This window comes from Coturnix japonica, chromosome 1 (genome assembly GCF_054131305.1).
Source record: "Coturnix japonica strain WE chromosome 1, WE-NBRP24, whole genome shotgun sequence".
NCBI lineage: Eukaryota > Metazoa > Chordata > Aves > Galliformes > Phasianidae > Coturnix > Coturnix japonica.
Window position 1 is genome coordinate 70,761,599 of NC_140663.1, and position 16,158 is coordinate 70,777,756.

At 40.4% G+C, this 16,158-nt stretch overlaps 1 protein-coding gene across 8 annotated transcripts in view; it reads left to right on the forward strand.

Annotated features, from left to right (window-relative positions):
* Positions 1-14,725: 14,725 nt before the first annotated feature.
* The window catches only part of LOC107319201 (ephrin type-B receptor 5), a 45,645-nt gene continuing 44,212 nt past the window's right edge, over positions 14,726-16,158 (forward strand). For 6 of the 8 annotated variants that reach the window (XR_014936846.1, XR_014936845.1, XM_085523029.1 and 3 more), the window contains exon 1: positions 14,726-14,761. The gene's annotated coding sequence lies outside the window, so the exon portion shown is untranslated. Of the gene's footprint in view, positions 14,981-16,158 lie in introns of all 8 variants that reach the window. The other 2 variants (XM_015873886.3, XM_085523054.1) reach the window with 1 other exon arrangement.

The following is a 16,158-nucleotide window of genomic DNA, read 5'->3' on the forward strand; positions in this document are numbered from 1 at the left end:
GGAAGAAGAAGGGAGAAGAGGGAGGTAAAGGGGGCAGGGAGAGAGAAGTGAATGAGGATGGAGAAGTAGAGGGGAAGGAAGGGTGAGGGGAGAAGGGAAGTGGGAGGAAGAAAAGGGGAGAAGGGTGGTGGGGCAGGGGAGTTAAAGTTAAATCACCTTTATTGTTTTTAAAATGAAAGACAGAAGAGAGAAGAGGTGACTACAATGACAACTGGGAAGAGCTGCAGGTGTCAAGCTTAAATGGGAAATACATGTCAAAGAGATTATTGTGAAGAATGAACAGTAAATACAAGAGATTATTAATACCTGAAAGTGCCTCTGGAGATCTTTCATCCACTTTGCATCTCATTACAATATTAGCTTGTGGCACAGCTTACATAATTAGTGATTCAGAAGCAACTCACTTGGAAATAAATGGAAAACAAAGAGAGATACATCCTAAATAGAGACAGGAGTAGTGCAGTCCAATATATAGGAATACCAGTGGAATTTTGGAAGCAGAACAATTGTGAAAATAAAAGCAAGGCAAAAGGTATAGGAGACAAAGAGATCCTGAGGGAATAGCCAGGATCTTCTAGGAGAAAATATATCCAGGGGAAATAACTCTGAAGGCCTCATCAGAAAATAATGCATCAGGATCATCGCAGAAGGTTTTGTGTTGGAAAACCTTAGAGGTTGCATAGTTCTGATGCCCGTCTTTCATGGGCAGGGGTACTTTCAAATCTCAAAGTCTTGTTCAACTTGGAGTTGAATAGTTCCAGGGATAGGTAACCCACAACTTCTTTGAACAACATGTTCCAGTACCCTACTGGCTTCATAGTAAAGAGTTTCTTGATAACTAATCTAAATCTAATATCTAATCTAAATCTCCCCTCTTTTAGTTTAAAACCATCACCCTTTGTCCCATCACTGTCAGACAGTGTAAAAAGTCAGTTTCCTTCCTGTTTATAGTCTCTCTTCAAGTATCAGAAGGCCACTATGAAGTCTCCCAGGTGCCTCCTCCTCTCCAGGCTAAAAAAGCCCACCTCCCTCAGCCTGTCTATAGGTTCGGTGCTCCAGCCCTCCGATAATTTTTGTGGCCCTCCTCTGGGGACAACATTATTATCTTCCTTTTATGCTGGGGGCCCCAGATCTGGATGCAATATTCTAAGTGGGGTCTCGCAGGAATGGAGTAGTGGAGAAGAATCACCTCCCTCAACCTGCTGACTATAATTCTTCTGAAACAACTCAGAATATGGTCGGTTTTCGGTTTTCTGGGGTGCAAACACATGTTGCCAGTTCACGTTGAGTTTTTCATCAACCTACACACTCAAGTCCATCTCCTCAGAGTAGATGGTGTGCCTAAATGAGCTTGAAAACCTCTTTAAGTGAACAGCAGTTGAGCTGTAGCAAAAACAGGATGTGGTTTGACATTTACTCAGAAAGATCCTTTGATAACTCATTGGGCCTCTCTTACAACAGCAACACCCCAACCTCACAGGATGAGGCATAAGGGAGCAGCTGTCAGTTCACCATATTATAGTTGAACAGAAATAGAAACATATATGGGTCTTATGAAAGCCAGTGGGGTTTTTTGTCTTGTTATCACACAATCTTGTTGTTGAAGTCTGCAGATGGCTTTAGCATGCACAGCTGCTGTTCCTGTTGTGCAACAAAACAAAAAAAACCAAAGACTTGTAGGGGGTTGCTGACCTGCTTTAAAAAAAAAAATTAAAATAAAAAACCAAAAAAGCTGGTTTCTAGGTGTCTCAAAACAACAAAACAAGATAAATTTGATGAAAATTTTGATGGAAAAAGACTACAGAAAAAGTCTCAATACAAGTTCTCAAAACAGATCTAATTCAAACGCTATATCATGTTCCTCAAGGCTTTGTCCAGGTGAATTCTGAATATCATCAAGGACAGAGATTTGATGATGAACTCTCTTAGAAACTTCTTCCAGTGCGAAAGCACCATCAAGGGGAAATACTTTTTCCTCATGTCTAATGAGTTTCTCTTGCTGCCCTTTCACTTCATCCCTCTAAAACTTAATTCCGCTCATGTTAGGTTCGCACAGTTAGCTACCCTTTAGTCTGCTCTTCTCTAAGCTGAACAAAATTAACTGCCTAAGCATAACTTCTCATTCCCTGAGCATATCTTCTTCTCTAGCTCCCTAATCATTTTAGTGGTGTTCAGCTGAACTCTCTCCCATTTGCAGATGTTTCTCCTCTACTGGGACTGAGGCAGGGTAAGCTGGGGTATGTGGAAAGAAGATATATAGTTTTGAGATGTATCTTCCAAAACCACATTGTGACAGTTGACAGATAATCACTTGTCCTACAGCACTTACAGTATAATTTCACAAAATTCAAATTTATACAAGAATAACATCAGAATGTGGATCCTGTGTCTGTATTTATTTAATGGCTGCATTCCACGTAGGTTGCACTGAAAGTAATGCCAGCTATTTATTTCCATGGAAATTACAACAGATACAAAAAGCACAATATCAATAACTCAGCTACAAAACACCATTTTTCCAGCACAGCCACCACCATCAGCTATGCATTTTCACCATGATGAAAAAGAGTTTGCTTGCTGTGCTCATATAAATCTGCACCAGCAGAGGTAAACAAATGTTTCACAGCTGCCACGATGACATTGTTGCTAGCAAAAATGTGCCATTTCAGTCCAACTTTCACTGTGTTAACATACAATGTTTTGTCTCCCTAATAGATCCCTTGCAACCCAAACCATTCTATGATTCTATGAATGTTAAGGACTTTGTTTGGTACTTTCTTGTAAAAATTTAGGGATTTGTCATTGAATGCATACACCTCAACAGCAGTAAGGACACAGAGAGAGGGGCTCTGCTTTAGGATCTTTAACTAGAAAGACACTGGTAGGTATTCATGTGTGAGAGACCTAATATTCTTTGTGCATGTACGAAACACTCCATCAGGAAGAAAACATAAAGTAAATAAAATTACATTTACATCCTGCATGTTCCTCCATCTACTTCCTTGTCTTCAAACTTAGCTCAAAATCAAAGAGAACCTTGAGTACTTGCAAGAATAAACACCACACAGTTGCCTGAGATGTACTCCTAACTCATCCATGGATGGAACGGGTAAACTAAAGGAACGCAGATTATCTTACAGCTTATCAGGCTGTGGAAAAGGTATAAACAGATGGATATAGCGCATGTAAAACATTCATCATGCAGAAGTAAGCTGCATGGTGGAAAAAAAAAAAAAATTCTGAATAAAAATAAATCCATGTTTTCCTTGAACATGATGTCATTTTAGATTGCATACTACTTTATGCCACATCCCTTTACTCTTTCTGTCCACCATACACATATAACTTATCAAGACTGTAATATCCAATCTGTAACATATCAGTTCTATTTAGCTTCTTCTTGTCATCTTTTCTTCAGTTCTCTCACTGCTTTTAGTGTCTCTAGATCTATTAAAGTTCTTGACATTAAAATAACCTTTCCAAACATCGTAAATAGAACTGTGGTCTTGATTGCTTGATAATACTCCCAGTGGTATGAGAGCATATAAGCAAGTCTCTGTCTCCAAAGTAGTTCTGACTTTTACACACACAAATACATCAATTAACTGTTCTGAATCAGGGAAGAAAATGGCCTGTTGGACACTAATTTGGTGATGTTTTTCCATTTCCTTTATTTTATGTCTGGATTTGATTAACAATTTTTAATTATTGTTATGACGAGATAAAGGATCAACAGCTGATCAGAAAAAAGGAATTCAGCAATTAAATGGAACCTGCTTGACATCCCTTGGTCCAGTTCCTCAGCAGCCTATGATTTGTGATTGGCCTACATTTCAGCATCCTGCGCTGAGAGCTACTCCCTTCTGAGGGAGGGTACTAGAGAGGAGGAGTTTATGTACAGAAAGCAAGTGACTTTGAAGTGTTGTGTTCAAACTGGAGGCACAGAAATAGACAGCTGAATGGTTCTTCTTTACAGACATGATATTCAAATGAAACTCTCCTTGGCTTAACCGCTTAGCCTCGTATCCAGTGTGAACATCACCTTTAAATTCCTGATTTACTCCAGTTGAATAATAGATTGATTGCAGACCCTTCCCTGCCTGCTGTAGATACCAGTACATATTATAGTGATTATCATTTTGACTGCATCTCAGAGTAGCATTCTCATCTTCTTTCAGCACCAGACTTGAGGTTTGGGTTATCTCAGCTCCTGTGAGACAAAGCAAAAGAAACTCAGTTAAAAAGGCAGACTACATTCTCCCCTCAGCAGAACAGGCATGAAGTCTCAACTGGTGCCTTACTCGCTCCAAAGAAGTACAAGACCATGCACCAAACTGTCCGCATTCTCATTGCTGCCTCAGAAGTCAAAGAGCATGCTCTGGTGAGGGATTTATTTATGTAGTTCTGTTTCCATTTCCCTTAAACCAATAGCAATGATCTCTGCATCAGCCAGATCTGTGCTGAAAACCAAGCTTCTTCCTGTGTGAAATTTCAAACAAACTTTTTTTTTTTTTTTTTTTTTTTTGAGTTGAAAATGTACAGAAAGTTTCAAATTGACTCAGATGGAAAATAGTCTATCAGACAGGACAGTATCAAACGTTAAAACTGCCTTTTCATTTTAACTTGTATATTTTATTTTCTGATATTTTCTTTCCAGAATCAAATCAAAGTATTTTAGTGTAACCAATTTAAGACTGTTTTTTTGCCATCTTCCTACAGATTCTAATGGATTTAAGGGAGTAGAAAAATGTATTTTCAAGATCCAGAGAATACCAAGTGCAGTATAGGATCTAAAAATAGCTATTTTGCGTGCAAATTAGATACATATGCTTCACTTACCAGAGACAGCAACCACAATCTTGCTTGCAGATTGCTACGTATGGATCTAGTAGCAGCCTAAGCACACAGTAAAAATGAAAGAAATTTAGATTGTTCTTGAAGCAAACATCTGACATCTTCTTTTCCATTAGTTGTCCTGGCATTATCAGTACTCATTGTAAGCCCAACTTCCATATCTGTGTGACACAGCAGCCTCTAACAGTCTTATAACCTGTGTTAAGAAAACTGATCACAGTCCAACCTTGGTATCTTGGATGCATAGCAGAGTAATCATGGCAGTCATGTTCACCATCTATAGCTGTAAAATGAGGCCCCAGAGACTAATGCCAAAATTAAATATCCTATCATCTGTGCTATCAAAAATATTTTCTTTTTTTTTTTTTTTTTTTTTTTGTGAAAGGATACCATCTGGTGGAATGAATGAATGTTTACAGTGATCCTTTTAAGATTTATTTGCCATATTTCCTACTTTTTTTTTGCATGGGCAGAACTACATGGAAAAGGAGCAGGGAATATTGCAATATCAGACAGAAGTATATTTAAACTTGTGACTGAATTTCCAAAGACCTTGACTCAAAAATACAGTTTGTTTTAACTGTAGGATAAATCTCAGAACTGATATTAAGAATCTGTCCAAATAAGTGATATATATATATATAAGGGTGTATGACTCATTCACTTCACGGCTCCTTCATAGCTTAGATAGGTTTGATATGTCTTCCCCAATGTGATATATTTTTCGCCTACTACTGATGGAAGGTTTCAAAGTTCTTTTCATTCCTACAAAGAAGAGACAATTATTTAATTTCCGTTTATTTTAGGACAGATTGCACAGTTTATGTCCAGTGATGGTGTCTAAATTTTGTACTGTCCTTGATGCATAACAAAATAAGTCTCACAGCCATTTAGGTTACAACACTCCTCAGTCTACAAAGTGATCTAAAGAACTTATTTATTCATCTGAATGCCTTTCTGGATGGTTTTTTAGCCACTCCCTTGTAAGCAGCAGCCAAATAAGATCACTCTGATGTGTAATAAGGTTCACTGTGGTTCCCCATGTTCCATTGTCCCTCTGCACTATATGTTTATAGAAGCGAATTTTTAATCACTATCATAAGAGCATTTATATAAACAAACAAAATAAAAACTTACATTTACAAATTGAGATATTTTGTGTTTTTTCATGTGAAACCTGGAAAAAACAAAACACTCACTAGCTCAGTACCCAGTTTACTAAGTGCTATAGTGGCACTTTTTAACTTCAAGTAGGCTCTCATATCTCAGATACGGAGCTGTACTACAGCTCTCTTGAATAAAAATGTTTCACACTCAAAGCAGTACACTTCATCCCGCTTTTTGTTTTTAGAACTCAACATCACCTTGCTCTCTTACACAACTCATATATTTTTGGTTGTTGTTGCTGTTTAAAGCAGATATCTCTGCTATCATACTGGATTTAGGGGTAGAAACCAGCTGTCATTTGTTTATGACAGAAGAGGAAAAATATGCTGTTTCCAGCATTAACTGAGAGCTTTAGATTAAATGGCAGAGACATATAACTGATTGGATTTCTAGTCTTAGATCTCATGGTTTTTGAAGTCCTTAGTCTAGAGTTCTTCACACCTTCCTCTAGTAATCTAGTAATCAATGGGATGAAACTACAGCATAGGAAGTTCCGCACGAATGTGTGGAAGAACTTCTTTACAGTGAGGGTGACGGAGCACTGGAACAGGCTGCCCAGGGAGGTGGTGGAGTCTCCTTCTCTGGAGATATTCAAGACCCGCCTGGACACCTACCTGTGTGACATGGTGTAGGGAACCTTCTTTGGCAGGGGGGTTGGACTTGATGATCTCTAGAGGTCCCTTCCAACCCCTACAATTCCGTGATTCTGTGATTCTGTGAATCTGTACACTGCTTAGCTCAAAAGGCCAAATGCTAACATCATCATAATGTTTTAATGTTTCACAGAATCAGAGGATATCCCAAGCAGGAAGAGATCATTGAGTTCAACTCTCGGTTCCATGTAGGACCACTCAAAATTTAAACCATATTGCACCATTGCACCATCACATTTTCTTGCTAGGATAATGCTCACTTAAAATAGAGAGCACCCATTGCATCAGGACACTTTCTGCCACATGGAAAAGCAAAGTAGTTAATGATTTATCATAGCCACATAGAATTCTGGAGGAACATAGAAGGGAGTCTCATAATGCTTTCTCCACCGGACTCAGCTGGTTAAAGGAAATAATGCTAGCCTGATATGTGCAGTGCTACGGCATAATTTTAGGAAGAGTTTTCTTTTTCTACGAAATTACTAAAAGAAAAATAAGTAAAATTTGTACATAACGTGCTTATACTGCTCCTTCCAATAAGTGATGCTCATCTGAAGCATCAACGGGAGGACACTGAATTGTGTCACCCATTTCTCATGTTTCATCGTTCTTTGGCGTGCTTAGATGCTAAGGAGCAATGTCTCTTGTTTCCACTGGGTGGCACTGTTAGGTTACAGAAACCAAAGCCATGTCCTATACACAAAGCACGATTTTAGAAAGCAAGGCTTAAGTTACGTGTTTTGTGTGATTTTACAGCCACATTCAAGTCTACTTGAAGGAACTGGAAAGGTCTTTTGAAGGAACAGGAAAATTTTAGACCTTCCAGGTATTATCTTTAGCCTTTCTGAAATACAGGCTTAATATATATATACATATTACCTGTTCTCAAACAATTCTGTTTCACATTATTTTCCTTGAGACCTAACTCCAAAGTATGAGGGCTGAGCTGAAAGTAGTGCTTCATACTTTATTATTTTGATCCACGATATCAGAGGCAGATATCTGTGGTACAGCCACAAATTTTGAACCTTCCCATCAATATTCCATTACATTTTGTCGCCGTGCAACAGATAGCAGCAGACACAAAATGGTGTCTGACATGAAAGTGCATATGAAACAAAGGTGTGTTATTGAATACCTCCATGATGAAAAAGCTGCACTTATTTACATTCATTGAAGCTTGTTGAGTGTTTCTGGAGACCTAACAGTGGATGACAGTAAAATGAAGTGATGGGTGGAGTGTTTCAGCAGTGGCAACAGTGACATGGAAAACAAGCCACTATCCAGACGGCCATGTACAGCTGGTGCAGATTTTAATGAGCACAGCATGCAGGCTCTTGTCATCACAGATAAAAATGCATAGCTAGTATTGGTGAACATGTTAAAAAATAGTGTTTTGTTGCTGAGAATTTGCCCTAACAAGCCGTTATTGTGCTCTTTTGTGCTGTTGTAGTTTCCATGGAGGTATTACTTTTGGAGTGATCCACACATTCTCCCTTCTCCAAGTTTGTCTTTCATTGTTTTTCCTATCTTTTATCACAGACCTGTGTTCTTTCTACTTAAAACCTGGACTCCTTTAGCAAGCACTTGGGAAGATAAGCAAGAGATCTGATAAGATTATGATAGATAATTCCCCCAGCATGATGAACAGAGTTGGTTGTTCATTCCTGCTGCTGCCTCCTACACAACTTCAGCAGTAGTGCAGCAATAGTACTTACTGCTATATGAGATTTGTTGCTGTTGCTGTTGTTGTTGTTTTCCATTTATACTTTGGTTAAAACTGGATGATTTTTCTCCCCATTGTTTAGAAGATTTAACAAACAAAGAAATTTCAGCAGTTTCTGGACATAGGTTTGTAAAAGCTACCTAGTTAGGGATCCAAAGAAGAGTAGTAATTTGGTACGTTCTCTTACAGAACATCAATTCTATTGACCCTTCAGCTTCTTGAGAGTGTTAAGCCTCCTCTTCTCAGCCTCTCAACTCTAGTAATTTATTTTCCTTATTTTTAACTGGGCTTCCAAGAAAATGTTTTATGTTATAAGACTTTCAACTGGGCAATTTTGGTTAAATCCCAGCACATTTAAGAAAAGCAATTTTCCCATCCATCTGCATATCTCTTTTTCCATTTGTTCTGCTTGAGCATAAGCATGTAGCAGAAAACAGAGCATTTAGATACCTTAGGCAGCCTTCTGGAGTAATTCTTCATATTACTAACAACCACCTGAATTGAGCACAGATCTGCTGTAAGTATGGAATACTTACAAACTTTGTTTATGCTATTTCAACCAGAAATTGTAGTCCCTATACTTCAGAAATTCAGCAGTAATTAGAAATCTCATGCTTGGCCAAGAATCAGGGACACCACACACCTCCAAAGGGAAAACAAAACTAAATCTGGTTAAACTAAGAAACGTGTATCAACATGGACCAGCAGATAGAAAAGGCTAATCTCAAATGCTTGATAGAATACAGTGAAGACTGTGGCTGCAATAAATACCTCTTAAAACATATAATTATACATTCACATATTCTAGGGAATTCATAAATTGTCACGGTTCAGCCCAGTCTGGCCTAATTCCGTGACTAAAGGAGCGGAGACCTACACCCCAGGAGAGGGGGAAGGGAAAAACAAGAAAAGGTAGGGAGATGAGCCTAAAATCCAAACAGTGCCAACAAGCATCTATGTGTTATAGATAAGACAATAATAGGCAACAGCTACTACAAGGAGTGAAAGAGTAAAACAAGATGAAAAGTAAATATAGAAAGTGGGGAAAGAGATGCAGACAGTATGCAGACACACCAAAAAATACACTAATATACTAAATATGATAGTGGAATGTGAGATAACACAATATAGTACAATATTATTGGAATTGAAGCTAGTAAATCAAATGAATGAGAGAAAGTGTCCAAAACTAAAGGTCTTACTCTAATGCTGCAGGCAAGATGGCTATGGAGCACACACCACAGAGATGAGAAGTAGAAGAAGGGTGATATTGTGACTCACCAGCAGTTTTATTTTTCCCTCTAAGTGGAAAATGGAAATGGAACTGTGAAGTCTGGAGATATGTAGTTTTTCTCTTCTGAGAACCAAGTACCCAGAAACACTGACCACCCACAGTACTGGACCTTTAACTTTTTTCACTCCCAGTGCACTGCATGATGCTATGATGTGAAATACTGATAACAAACATCGCAAAACCATGACATGAGGTTGTAGTTACAGCATGCACAAGCTATAGACAGACAGACAGACGGACGGAAAGACGGATAGATAGATAAACAGATAGATAGATAGATAGATAGATAGATAGATAGATAGATAGATAGATAGATAGACAGACAGACAGATAGATGGATATATAGATAGATAGATAGATAGACAGACAGACAGACAGATAGATAGATGGATATATAGATAGGTAGATAGATAGACAGATCTGTCACACAACTGCATGTTCCTATTCCTGAGCCATATCTGTCTGGCTTTTTACTTATTTAATTTTCCTCTGTTTGCAGCTTCAGAATCCCTGCAGAGTCTCATGTCCTTATGAACTTGAAATTAATTTACTAGGTCTAGGCATTCAGGTAAAAATCCAGCAGGCAGTAATGAACTCACCCAGCTGGACTGAAAATCTATACAGAACTAAATAAGTATACCCAAAGTACCCAGCCCTAGCATGGAACTAGGCTGATTGTATAACCAACCACTAGGTCTCAGTGGATGGGCATGAGTCTAGCTCTTTCTTCAGCTTTGAGACAGATATATTTACTTAACAACAATAGTAATAAAAACCAAGCACACGCACATTTAGCTAAAGTAGATTGTTGTTTTTTCTCTCCATCATCAGTTTAACTTCACTGCCATTGAAGTTCAGGAAAAAATGCTCTAGGCATAAATGGGTGGCAGTAGAGAAGGATCAAAGCAGAGAACGTTTGCTCTGTAAGCAGAAACATTCCACTCCTTTCAAGGGAAAACTGAAATCCCTAAGAAGTCTCCTTGTTCATAGAAAATCTCATTGTTTGTGATAAAAATATAAAATATATAGAAATTAATGCCTGATTACTAATGGCTACCAAGAGCCAGTATGATTCCAAAGCTGCAGCTTCTTTACTTATACATTCCAGCTTGGTCTGCCTTGCAGTCTTTTTATACTTCTGAGCTTCTCTAATTTTTCTACTTGAGTACTATTTATTTTCTGTAAGTTTCCCTTCTTTCTACACTGGGCCTTCTTAAGGAGGAAGTATATCTGTGCATCACCAAACAAAGCAACAAACAAAACAAGGTCGTAAATATATGATATCCAGAAGAGTATAAGGTTTAAATTTACACCTACCAAATCAGATCTGTAGAAATATGTGAAGGAAAATTGAGGTATTTTAAAATTCTGAGAATTCTGCCTCTGTAAACAGCCCTCTTGAAACAGAACTTACCCACTGCAAATAGTTTTGCTTCAAAGCTGCTTATAAAGTATACTTTCTTATGTACCCTTCTTACTCCTTCCACTGCCTGCGCTCCTATTTGCTTTCCCAGCTCCTACCTCTCCTCACTGCTTCCATTTCTCTCCCTGTCTTTCATGATTGCTCTGTGTTTATGTTGCTTTCTCTGTCTCTGTCTTCCACCTCTCTCACTCTCCTTTTTCTCCCTTTTTCTTTTGAAAATCAATTCCCCATGTCTTAGAGTCACCCCTCCCTTTTATCTTTCTCAGCTATTCACAAGGGTCTTTTTTATTTCCCTTTGGCTAATGAGATCTGCCCCACACATTCCATCTCTTTTCTCTTCAGGATTCAACATGTTTTGCGCAGTGAGGAAATTATTTTGAGATGGAATGTGATTTTTTATTCTGACCATTGTTTTAAGAAGTGTGTCTTCTTATTTTGTTTTAGATTTTACGAGATCTGCTTTTCTGTCTGGATATTTATGTCTGGATATTTTGTGGGATTATATGTCCATAAAATGAATGTCTGATTATTCACACGATTATCAGTATTGTTACTCTCCAAAGATTTCTTATCATTATCATATATCTCTATCAGTCAAAACTTATGTGCACAGGAATCTTTGCTCAGACTTCACCACTCAGAGCTTTTTCATGCTTGGCTTTCCTTTCACAAGAAGTTGGCTGGGGGAAAGGTGGGGAGAGAGGGGGGAGGGAAGGAATATTCCACTACTGTAAAGGGGAGAAAGTGTTTTTGTGCTTATTGAACAAAGTAGTTCATTGCCCTCCTCTCAGCATGCTCCAGGGCCTCAACATCTCTCTTGTAATGAAAGGCCCAAAACTGAACACAGTACTCAAGGTACTCAAGGTGTGGCCTCACTATAGCTAAGTACAGGAGGATGATCACCTCCCTGGTCATGCTGACTGCATTATTTCTGATGGCAACCAAGATGCCATTGGCCTTCTTGGCTACCTGAGAACACTGCTGGCTCATGTTTAGCTGACTGTCAACTATAACAACACCAGATTATTTTCCTCCATGCTGCTTGCTAGCCACTCTGACCCAAATGTTCATGGGTTGGTTGTGACCAAGATGCAGGACCTAGCACTTGGTCTTGTTAAAGCTTATACAACTGGCTGCACATTGGTTCAGCCTATCTAGATCTCAGATCAACGCTTCCTCCCAGTTTGTTGACATCTATAAACTTACTGAGGGTGCACTCAATCCTCTCATCTAAATTATCGATAAAGATTAAGCAGAGTCAGCCCCAGTTGTGATCTCTGAGAAACACCACTAGTGACCAATTGCCAGCTGAATTTAACTCTACTCATCACCACTCTCTAGGCCTAGCCATCCATATAGTTGTTTGCCCAATGAGGAGTACATGGCTCAAGCCATGGACTTCCAGCTTCTGCAGGAGAATACTGTGGGGAACAGAGTTAAATCCTGGTAGATTATACCCACAGACTTTCTCTCATCTACCAGGCAGGTTACCTGGTCACAGAAGGAGATCAATTTGAACAAATATGACCTGCCTTTCATAAACACATCTAGGCTAAGCCTGATCCCCTGGTTGTCCTGCACATACCTCATAATCACACTCAAGATGATACTCTCCATGACCTTCCACAATACAGAGGTCAGGCTGACAGGCTGGTAATTTCCTGGATCCTCTTTCAGACCGTTCTTGTAGATGGGTATCACTTTAGCAAGCATCATCTGTGATCTCTCCAGTTGACCAGGACCACTGGATGGTGGAAAGTGGCTTGGATTCCATCTGGTCCCATAGAATTGGGATGGTCTAGATACAGTAGAAGGCCACTAACTGTTTTCTCTTGAATTGTTGGAGTTTATTTACCTCGCCATCACTGTCTTCCATCTCAGGGGGCTGAGTAGCCTGCGGATAACTGGCCTGTCTATAAAAGACAGAAGCAAAGAAAGCATTGGTGACTTCAGCTTTTTTCTCATCCTTAGTGATAACGTTCCCTGCCTCATTCAGTAATAACAGAAGATTTTCCTTGGCCTTACTCTTGCTATTGACATCCTCATATGCTTTTTGAGCACCCTGATTCTTCTTTCAAATACCATCCCCCCACCCCGGAGAAACTATACCATCTATGATGATGTAGGTACTTACACATATTGTACCATATGTGAAACTGCTGGAAAAGACTGCAAAGTGTGGAAACTCCCTAGCTTTCTGAATGGAGAGATGTGACACTGTCTTCAGACAGTATCCTTTCTAAGCAGAATCTCTTTCTTTTTCAGTTCAGTGGGGTGGCCAAAGTGCTTTTGTATGCATCCCAGCGTTTTATACTTAAGAAAATGATTTGCATAATTGCTTGTATTGTGTGACATCATATTGCATGTAATATTTTAATTACTCCATATTTCAAAGTGAAAGGAATATTTTGAAGAACCACAGAATTCCACCCTGTGTTATCACAGAAGTATCTGTGAAATTGTAAGGCTCTGATTTTTGTAGATTTTTCGTTCAGACTACACTTTCACTGTCACTTATTAACTTTCTGCCACTTTGTAACTCACTGTGAATGTAACTCTAGTTACAAACTGCGGGTTTTGCCCTGTTCCTAGTCCTGCAGTCTTTTTCCAGACTCAGCCCAGTGATCTAATGGTTGGACCTGATGACCTTAGAGGTCTTAAACTTAAGTGATTCGCAGACTGAATAGGCAGGTTTTTGCTTATATTCTTGCACTAAAACGAGGCAAAAGTGGTACAGAAAGTTGCCTCCAGTCCATTATTTCCATATTGGAAGATGAGGTTCTCAATTGGGATCTGCCCATTATTGGGTATACCCATTTATTTAGGCCACAGCTGGAAATTAAAGCCAGATGGAGGCTTTTAATATCTAGAAATAAGGAAGCACTTGGTCTGTGTGAAATTTGATCTTTAGCGTTCAGAAACTCATTATAGTGTGGAAATACATGTAACTGTAAGCAAGGGTTCCATAGAACAATAGCAGATGCTATACTGCAACACTGATTTCAGCAAAGCCTTGAATGACCAGCCACGAATCAGTAATTCATGCTGCTGCTTATGTTCTGCTGCAGTGTATCATCCAGCATGAAGCTGGCAGCCACACTGAGCAGCAGAGTTGTCACAATCTGGCATCTCCAAGGAAAGCATTACTGCAAAAAGATGGGCAACGGGAAAGGCCCAGTCCAGTCCCGCTGTTCTGAGGCTCGGTCGAGGGAGGTCCTATCCGGGGTGTCTATGAAAGACGCTGGGTTAGGGGAGGGGAGGGGGCGAGGAGAGGTCCATGAACAACCGCGGCAGGAATAGAGGATGGAACCCGGTTCCCCGAGTATGAACGGAGAGTGGCTGAGCACCCTCGGGAGCCCTGGCTACAGGAGCACACTCGGGAGAGTCCGAGATGGCGGCAGGGTGTGGGGGGACTGGGGATGTCAGCGGTACACAGGAGCCGCGACAGTACTGACTGCCGCCACCTCGGAATACGCCGACCCCCTTTACAATCGCGTACTGCACTAAACCGGGCCTTCCCAAAGGAAGGCAGCTGGAGGGGGAAGAGCACGGAGAGAGGAGGAGGGGCTCGTCAGGAGTAGCCAGGAGAGGGCGGGGGTTGGGAAGGAGAGGCTGAATCTTGGAGAAAGGGAGAGCAGCTCCGGGTAAGCAGGATAAAGACAGAGAGGGAATGTGCGCGGGGAGAGGGGGAAAATGTTCGCAGAGGAGGGTCAGGAAGAAGGTGCAAGGATTGGGACTGCTCGCAGGTGTTAGACTTCTTGAAAACATCTGTCGGCTGTGCCTGGGGCCCAGGGACAAAGCGGCAGCGGGAGCGGAGCAGGAACAACCCAGTAGTGGCTCAGAGAGATGGTGTGATTTACACGGTGAAAATGGTCTTTTGTCTAACTTTTCTGTTGTCAGGAAGCCGCTCTTTACAGATCTGGTGGGAAGGGCTTTCTGTGAAAAACTGCTTGAGTTAATTCTGGGGTGCAAAAAGGATGTTGCTGAAGTCGTACCAAAGACATTGTGGCGGGCGAGCAGGCCAGCGGCGGAGGATGTTGAGCCTGTCGGAAGAGATCGGAGGAAGAGAGCCGCGGTCTTGAGTATCGTCGGGTCTCTGCCGTTCGAGGGGGGAAAGGGGTGGGGCGAGAGAACAAACGAGGTACTAAAGAATGGGATTCAAACTCCTAAAATTGTACGGCTTTTTTTCCCCTCCCTTCCTGGTATTTGATTATCAAAGGCTGTGTTAGTGGGGCTCGGAGTGCACGGTGAGACCCTCCCCCAAGCTCATTTCTCGTGTCTGTTGCCGTGTGCAGGCAAGGAGAGAAAAGCTGCATGAAATGATGTCACAGTTGCTCTGCTCACAGAAAGTGCTATCAAAATCAGATACTTTTCAAACACGCATGGTTGGTTTTGTCTCATTCCGTGTGGTTTTGTTGCTCTGGTCTTTTCCCCCTTCTCTGTCTTGTTTAAGAGCCATAATTAAATGCTGCCTTAGAAGACTTTGAATCAGGGAGGCAGAGGTAGATTTATACTGATATAAATTCCTGGTTATAGTGGATCAACATAGGGAAGGCTTTGTGGCCTTTTCTGTGGATAGCATTGTTTAATACTCCTTTGGGAGACAGTAGGATGTTTGTGTCAGAGGAAAGCCATTCTACTTTATTCTTCAAGATGCTGAAAAGTCACTTTTTCTCATATTAAACAGTGGTGTGGGAAGGACTGTTGCTGTGTTAGGTAATTTGAATTTGCCTTTCGTGGATCCACTGAAATGATTTCACAGTGTGAAGTCTCATTTGCTGCTACCACACTCATTTGGTTGAATAGAGGACTACATTTCACCTGCCTTTCCAACAAGTTACAGAAATAAGAAATTCAAGATGGTGAAGCATATCTCCCAAGGGGTATTGTCCATTAATAATGATATCAACTCATGCAGATTGATAAGGAAGGAGAGTAAGAGGGTAAGTGGAAGGCACAAAGTCAAGTCAGGGGAAAAGAATACTTGCAACCTTTTGTTACTTACAGAAATGCTGCCTCAGCGAGGGCATGCAAGAGTTTC